This window comes from Mus caroli, chromosome X, assembly GCF_900094665.2.
Source record: "Mus caroli chromosome X, CAROLI_EIJ_v1.1, whole genome shotgun sequence".
NCBI lineage: Eukaryota > Metazoa > Chordata > Mammalia > Rodentia > Muridae > Mus > Mus caroli.
The window spans coordinates 55011473-55020220 of NC_034589.1; the positions used below are offsets into that span (position 1 = coordinate 55011473).

The 8748-nt window shown below is 38.9% G+C and overlaps 1 protein-coding gene across 1 annotated transcript in view; it reads right to left on the reverse strand.

Moving 5' to 3' along the window:
* Fgf13 (fibroblast growth factor 13) overlaps window positions 1-4689 on the reverse strand; it is a 518718-nt gene extending 514029 nt beyond the window's left edge. Inside the window, exon 1 of the mRNA XM_029473293.1 lies at window positions 4348-4689. The gene's annotated coding sequence lies outside the window, so the exon portion shown is untranslated. The remainder of the gene's footprint in view (window positions 1-4347) is intronic.
* Between the last annotated feature and the right edge of the window lie 4059 nt (window positions 4690-8748).

The following is an 8748-nucleotide window of genomic DNA, read 5'->3' on the forward strand; positions in this document are numbered from 1 at the left end:
AGAGAGGCCCATTGGACTTGCAAACTTTATATGCCCCAATATAGGGGAATGCCAGGGCCAAAAGAATGGGAATGGGTGGGTAGGGAAGTGGGGGGCGGTATGGGGGACTTTTGGAAATGTAATTGAGGAAAATATGCAATAAAAAATATTAAAAATTAAAAAAAAAGAAAGCAATGGGGCAACTCTGTAGGAATTAAAAGCAACGTTCATTTTTCAACCCAGTTATTTTATTCTTGGGAATCTATTTCAGACTAAGAAAAATGGCAGCATGTAAATCTATATAATCAAGATTTTATTGTGATTTTTGCCTTCTATTAGGAAAATGTGGAAGTAAAATGAATGCCCACAAAAGTAATTGCTTGGATAACTTATTTTCATCTATATAACAAAGTGTTGCCTAAGCAATAAAGAATCAAATTAAACAATTGTAGGTGATTTGTAGGTTTTGTTGAATGGGAATAATAGAAGAACAGTAGCAAATACTGATTTAACTAAATGTTGAGTACTTTATGTAGTCTAGCCTAGCTTAGAACTATGTAATTGAAGCTATCCTTGATATTACAATCCTCTTGTATCTGCTACCCATCTTCTGGGATTACAGGAGAGTACCTAGTTTTGGTTTCTATTTCCAAGACACTGAATCTTCATAACACTATGAGATGGGTACTATTATTCTCATTTTCTAGATGAACAAAATAAACCCCTAGAGAACCTAAGGTCACATCACTAATGAAAGGCAAGAAGAGTGTGATACAGAAAAGTGTGACTGACTATATAATTTCTGTATAAATTGTAATTTGACAGGTAAGCATAGGCATTTGTGCACATATGCAAATTATATATGTTTGCTACAATTCTAGGAGAATAAAAATGTAGAAGAATGCATATTAAACTAGTAATATAGTTAAGCATTTTATAGTTGTATTTTATTATATACATACATTATATATTGATTTAAATATATATGATTTAAATATACATATATTGATTTAAAATTAAGAAATAGCCACATTTCAACAATGAACAATTCTACAGCAGTTTCTGCTCTGTATATGTCAAAGAAAGGAAGTCTATTCCAAGTTCATTCAGATCACCATTGCTTGATGCCTCTTGCTCCTCCTCTGTAGCCTCTGGCATTGTGATCATCTCTCCCGTATGGCAGAAGAACTGTATTTAGAAATGCCAGGTGCTTCCCATCATACCAAAGCCAAGAACCACCCTGGAAACTAGTCATTGCTATATTAAATTGTCCAACTTAAGAAGACTTCTGAGACCCCATATCTGTACACAAATTTCAGATTTAAGAGATCTGCTTCATATACTTGCATCCTAGATGAAATAAAGCTACATTGTATGATGTTCTACCTATGACAGAAAGATATAATAATTTTATTATTATTATTATTATTTTATGTGCATGGCATATGAATGTGTGTTATAGGTGAACACTTCAACACAAGGAGGCCAGACTTCAATGTCAAGTGTCTCTTTTCTATTGCTCTTTACTAGAAAGGTCTCTTATTAAATGCGGCTAGATTTGCTGACCAGTGAGTCCCAGGGATCCTCTTGTCTTATCTCACAGCACTGGGCAGCATTAGAGACATGTGCCACCACACTCATCATTTTACACATATAGGTTCTGAGCAACCAAACCCAGGTCTTCCTCATGCTTGCACAGCAAGCACTTTACTCTCTCAGTCAAACCTTGTGCCCTTAAGACAGAATTAATTGTTATCATGCCCATGATGGGATGGTGGACACATTGTACTCTCATGCTTAAGGTATTTCCAGAGGCAAAATGGGTTGTGATATCTTTTCCAATGAAGCTTGGGCTCTTGAAAAAAAAAAGGTCCTGTTTTTGTTTGTTTGTTTGTTTGCTTGCTTGCTTGGTTTTGGTCTGATTTTAAACTTATACTTTTTACATTGAAATTCTATTACCTTTATTTTATTTATTTTACATAGTGATAGGTTTCATAAATATATTTTCATAGAAGCATATGAAGTGTTATGACCATATTTATTTCCTACCCTCCCATCTTCTCCTCTTCCCATGATTCCTCTTTATCTCCACAGACGGCCTTCCCCCTACTTCCATTGCATATAAATATATTATGTAGCTGAATAAATTTAGCAACCACAAATGAGAAAAAATGCAATATTTTGCTTTCTGATCTGGTAAAGAGATGGTGTTTGAGTTAGATTCAGTGTCTCTGAACATGAGGTCAATATCAGATTTCCTGGGGTATTTAAAAACTCCAACTCTACTAACTCAGAATTCCAAGAAATGAGATCTAAGAGTTAGCATGTTTTAAAAAGTCCTCCATATCACTCTTATATACACTACAGTATAGACCATAAGAAATTACGTATATATATATATGGGGATGCAGAGAAGTGAGAAAAGACACAGGAATCAAAGACAATAGCAGGGCGAAACAGACCAGGCATGAAAGCAGAATGGAAAACAGTATCTAACTCAATTTGATAGGGCTTTTAGAGTTAGTAAAGACAATGATAACAAACAAGATTGCAAAAGTAGACAAGGAATTCTACAAATACCAAGGTAAGGAACTTTAACTTGATTCTAAAACAATGGAAATCATTGATACATTTAAACAAACAAGACAATCATAGTAGAACTGTACCTTTCCAGAGCTTCCCAAATCGAGTGTTGCATCAGAATTACCAGGGTTGTTTGCTGAAAATTCCACTTCGAGAGCACTACCCCAGACCTTCTGAGTCAAAATTTCCAGGGATGTAGCCCAGATTTTAAAGTTATAAAGAATGTTCCCAGGTGGTTTCTGAACAGTCAGCCTGGTAATTGTTAATGATTGAATTGGGGACCCATTTCTTTACTGATGGATACATTTGTGAAACGTTGGTTTTGTACACAGGACTTTGATTATTAGATGCACTTGTTCAAAGTACTAGGCATAAGGGTAATATTTGTAAGTAACTTGCAGTAAATCTCCTTGTTCAGTGAAAGAAAAAGACTTTATGTTCTCCATAGCATTTCCATAAAATACATGCCTATGGTAAATGCAAACCCTTGACAACTTTAATAAAATACTACATGATTTTGTGCCTAGTGGTAGTAATGCCATATGGCTGCACTAAAAGTAACAAGGGAAAAATAACTATGAATGTTCAAGTTTCACCTAGTCTTACAACACAGGAAATGAGCCTCCAGATGATACTGAATGAAAGTAAAAAGTGTTAGTAAGATGTGATACTAAGCAGAAGGCTGAACCTGGATAATGTGGTCATTTTGAGGTTGCAGGAAAAGGTGAAGCAATAGCACAGGTAGACCAGATAGTCATTTATTGTGACTCATGCTTTAATGAGGATCAGATTATATAACATTTAGGATGATTTTTGTGAGGTCAAAATTTCATATTTGTTATTTGGACACGTGTCTATCTTAAAGATAGAAGGCAAAAAGAATAGATGTGGAGAGGACACATACAATGTTTAAGTATTTGTCTAATTTGTTTGTAAAAGTAAACAAAGGCAATTCTGAGTCAGGAGGGTTTTTGACACAAGATTTGTGGTATTTTAAGAGTGTCATTTTCATTTAAAGAAAGTGTATCTCTTATAAAAGCATATCTTCATTTCTATGAAAACATCATTGTTGGCAAGTAAGGATCTAGCCGAGGAGTTTGCTTAGCACAATGCTGAAAAGCCAACCTGAGCCTTTTATTAGCAAAACTGATAATTTTTTTCCAGCGGCTCCTAACCTCTCATCCAAAAATTCCCAGTTCCCCTTCAGTTCCCACTCCTTCCTCAAGGCCCATTGCTCTGTACAATCTAGAAACTAGAAATCTGTCTTAACAGCAGCATTTCAGGAAGGAAATATAATCCAATCAAGTATTTTGTGAATCTTAGTTCTAATGAATCTTTCCAACAGACTTCTTGAACTATAGGGATCCATTTCTGGTCTATTCTAGATTATATTGCGCTGTTACATAGCAGAGAAGGTGAATATAGATAAACAATGTCCTAGGACAAATTCAAATTCACCCAGTAGTGGGAGAAGAGAGACAATGAAAGTAGTCGGAATAAAGCAGATCTGGGTACAGACATTGAGAGAAAGTTAAGTTGATCAGTTTGTGTTTTCTTGCTGACTAATCATTTGTTTTTGTGGTGGGAAGGTGAAAAGAAAAGAATTAATTCCCACATGCTATCATGGCATTGTGGGTGTTTTCGGAGCACAGACTTTTCATTTGTAGGTTCTGTCCTGCCCTGACATTTGTCTCCCTGTCCCAGACAGAGGAAACTTGGGCCTGTGTTACACAACAGGACCCCAATTCCTGAAGCATTTCCCCGGGTGATTTTGGTTTCACCTACCTTAGAAGTGGAGATGCAACGGGCCTGGTGGTGAGGAACAAAGAAGGTCCCACCATGAACCAAAGCTTAAAGGGCCTGGTTTCTATTATTGCCAACGGTCATGCACTCCCGAGGCCAGGAAGATTCTTGGTCATATCGTCACCATGCGTTTCTGAGGTTTTCAAGAGTCTGCATCAGGGCCAAAGTACCCCCAAGTCCTAAAGTTCCCCTTGGCTTTAAGGGCTTCAAGCAAGAAAAACAAATGCAGAAGATTTTCAGTGGCCAGTGGACCCTGCTCTGTTCATATCCGACTGTTCTGAGGAGTGGTAAGTCACAGGGTCTATATTGCAGCTATTTTTAGTGAAACCAAATTCCTTCCCCAAGTTCTTCTGCTTCCAATTTGTTCTAAGTGTAGGAGACCAGCTGTGGGCAGATCATCTTACTGGACCAAGGCTCTGTCAAGGCGAAGGCACCAAAGCGGCGAGGTGGAGTAAAGCTCACAGATTTTGGTGAGATGGTCCTGTCTCACTTTCTCACTCTCTCCAGAGGAGGAGGATCTTCTGGAAAGGAAAGTGTTGCTGTACTGGTAGTGGGCTTTCCCCTGCATTACGGCAGAAACGTGATACATAGGTGACTTCAGAGGGGAAAAATGGAGAAACTGGCAGCCCTTTCACTTTCTTTTCTAGCTCCCATAAACAACACAGGCACACAAGCGTTCAGCAGGTTTTGCAGATTAAATCCACACCTTGGTCAGATTTAAGACTGGCATCACCCTTGTGCCAAGCCAGGGATGAAAGGATGAGAAGAATTTGTGTCTAGTCACTTTGTAGCTGTCATTCATTGTTCTAAGGGGTCATTTTAGTGGAGAGGAAAATTCAGAGAAGGTTTTTGTTTTTTGTTTTTTGTTTTTTGTTTTTTGTTTTTTGTTTTTTTGGCTTCAGACTTTGGCCACAGGTGTTAATTCAGAAGTAGACAGCTCTCTGGGCTCTTGAGAATGCTAATTGCCTTCTCAGATTCATCTAGGTAAGTGGTTTACAAAGTGTGGGCTGTGACCCATCAAACAGTAATGCAATCTATTCAGGAGGCTGCCATCCACACTTAAAAATGAAAAGAAAGAAAATGGTTAGAACAGAATCCAATAAATCAGAATCAAGAATAGAAAATAATGCATTCCTTGCAATAAGGGTGACATCTCGAAAACTCCTGTTTCTTCTATGTGTGTGCACCGCATACAATGGATTTCTTCCTGTTTCTCACAGTACTAATTCACTTAAAAATATTGATCTGGAGCATTTGGTAGAAAAGAACATAAATCCCAGATCACTTCAATTTTATCAATTCTACAATGACTACTATAACCTGTAGTTCGGGGAGTTAGTTAGAAACACTACTTACTCTGTTTCTTTCTTAGTTCTCTTGAACTACGTTTACAGTGGTAGATTCATCTCTCTTTTTCAGGGGAAAAGAGCTAGAGCTTGGCTGAAGCTCTACGTCAGTCTGAGTACTTAATACGAGAGACGAGCTCGTGCATGGATTTATGGCTGACTCCAAAGTATGTGTTCTTCATAACTTGCGACCACTTCTCTCTCTAATGGATCATTTACAAGGTTAAAGTCATCAGTTACACAAATGTAACGATAGCTTTATATATAAAAGATCAGGGCTGGAGAGATGGCTCAAACGTTAACAGCATATTCTGCTCTTGCAGAGGACCAAACTTCTATTCCCAACATCCATGTCAGGTGCCTTGCAAACCACCTGCATTTCCAGTTCCACAGATATCCAGTTCCTCTGGCCTTAGGGGCACATGCTTGCGCAGCACCCTCTCCCCCAAAATAAATCTATTTTTTAAAAGAGAGTAGATAACCTGTAATAAAAGAAAATGAAAATGTTTAGAAAACTAATATCGGATTTATAAAGACTTCCAGTAATCTTTTCATAAATCAAGTGCATCATTTTGAATTTGTGGCCTGCTTAACTGACAACCCCATTCCCCAAATTCAGCCTCAACGTTCTCACGCGCAGCTAGCGGACCAGCGAGAGGATATGATCTCAAGGCTTTAAGCTTTCATGATCTTGCCCCTCAAGTTGCTTCCATTCAGTTCCCCGGCGAAATCTTGTCCCAGGGCACATTTGGTTTTTATCTTTTTATAGTTTGAGCTAAATCAGTTCAACCACTTTTGAGTTGATGAGGGAAAAAAAATCGTACTTATTCCATTTCCAAAATAAACTCTTTTGGGTACACAGAAAGCTCAGAAAAGGCTGAAACTTTCAAACTTCCCACTTCACATATGGGAACGTCTAGGTCCTCATTACTTTTAAATTTATTTTTTCAATTCCTAGTGATTTGCTCATTTTGCAAACTCCTGGGTGCTGTTGTTTTTGTAATTCCCAGGGCACACACCCTGTGGGCATGCCCAGCATAGTCCAGAACAGAAACACTTTGCCTCAACTGGCGCCACCATTTGGAAAGTGTGAATGTGTGCGGGTGATGAGGGAAGTTAATAGAGAGAAAAGACATAGTACAGGAGGCCCTGCTGTGGGGAGCCCTGCTGTGAGGGGCCCTGCTGTGGGGCCTCCTGGAGAGCCGCTGCAGGAGTGCTGAATAGGTGAAAAACGACCCAAAAGGCAATTCTCCACCCCTCTTTTTTCTTTCTTTCCTGGTTCCTAACACAATCCAAAGCAACTGGGAAAGGCTGCTGGCTTCATGGAGAATTTCTCTCCAAACCCGGGAAGCCTGAAATTTGACCTACTGGCTATTAGCTCCTCTGTAGCAATTCCTGGCCACTTGTCAGAGCTTCTCTCATCTATTTAAAGTGAAAATTAATTGAATCGCAAACAGGAATAACATCTCCAGGCAAAATGGTTTCCATTTTTACCAGTGTCTTCACCAGGCACTAGGGCCACAGGAACTTGTGAAGAGTCTGGTCCAAATCTCAGTTGCCTACCATGGGGCCTACAGTTTCCTGGTTGGGCTTTACTGCGAGAGACAGTCATTCAACCCCACCTGCAGCCACATCCTTCCGCAGCTTTCAAAACAGGAACAGTTGTCTCAGTGCTCTCGGTCTCCTGGCTATTCTATTTTTTGCCAGGCTGGAATAGGATATATTACAAGCCTGCTCTGGCCAGAGCTGGGCTGGCTTGTTTAAAGGGATCCCAGATTCCAGTACTCCCCAGCCCAGAGCATGCCTCTTGGCCCTGCCTGTTTGTTACCACCTTCATGGAAGCAGTATCACAAGAACAAAGCAAAACGGGCTCTTACTTCTCAACCTTCTCATTCTGTCTGAAGCTTCTAGGAACAAAGGACATTTAATAATAGAATCCCTCCTCTGTTATTTATAGCATCAATTGCTGAAAGCTGGTTTAGGCTTATTTTTTTAAAATCCCAGCCTTTGTCACAGCCTCCCTGGGAATTGGAGCAGAAGGCAGCTACTAGCAGTTCCACTTTGCAGACCAGGAGACTGAGGGATCAATGCAAAGAGACTCCTTCAGGGATGGACCATGAGTGGAGAGCTGGTAAGCAGATCCCATTAGCACTGTGCTCGGAGGATGGGGCTGTGTTTCCTTGCTCACTTGTTCAATCCCATTTGCCTCATAGAAATCTGATGATCCTTTTGGGCTTAACTGAGTAAGTTAACCTGTCCAGTGTTTTAAACAAATAAATGCCAAGGAAGCAGAATAGAAATGGAGAAATCCTTAATTATAAAACACTTGGGAAATGGATCAGATACCTACATTGTGTGGATCCTGTTTGGATCATGAATCAACCACACCAAATGCAAGAACATATATATGAAATAAAAGGGATAATTTTACTGTTGCTGTTTATTTAATAGTGAAGGAACTATTAATTTTCAGATGTGATAAAACTACCGTGTTAAAATTATTTTACCATTTAAAGACACAGATCCAGTAGTTATAGGTGAAATGATATGATTGCTGAGATTGAAGGGAATAGATAAATGTACACATGAAACAGAAGTGCTCCTTGAGTCAATGACTGCTGTTTCCCAATAATAAACACAAGTGTTTTGTACTTTGCTCTTTAATTTTGCATGCACTTGAAATTTTCCTTAATAGATTTATTTCTTTGTTTATTTAAAAAATTACATATTTTGTTTGTTTGTTTTATGTGTGCCTGCAAAGGCTAGAAGAGGGTGTCAGATCCTCAGAAAATAGAGTCACAGACAGTTGTGAACTGTGATTTCGGTTTGGGGAATTATACATAGGTCCTATAGGAGAGCAAAAAGTACGCTTAACTATTTTGGCATCTTTCTTGCTCCAAGACTCATTTCTATTTATAAGTATGTGTATGCATGTGAGAACGTAGTTTGTATGTCTGCATTCAGTGTCCTCAGAGGCTAAAAGAGTGCATTGGATCTCCTAGAGCTACAGTTACAGGCAGTTGTGAGGCCTCAGACA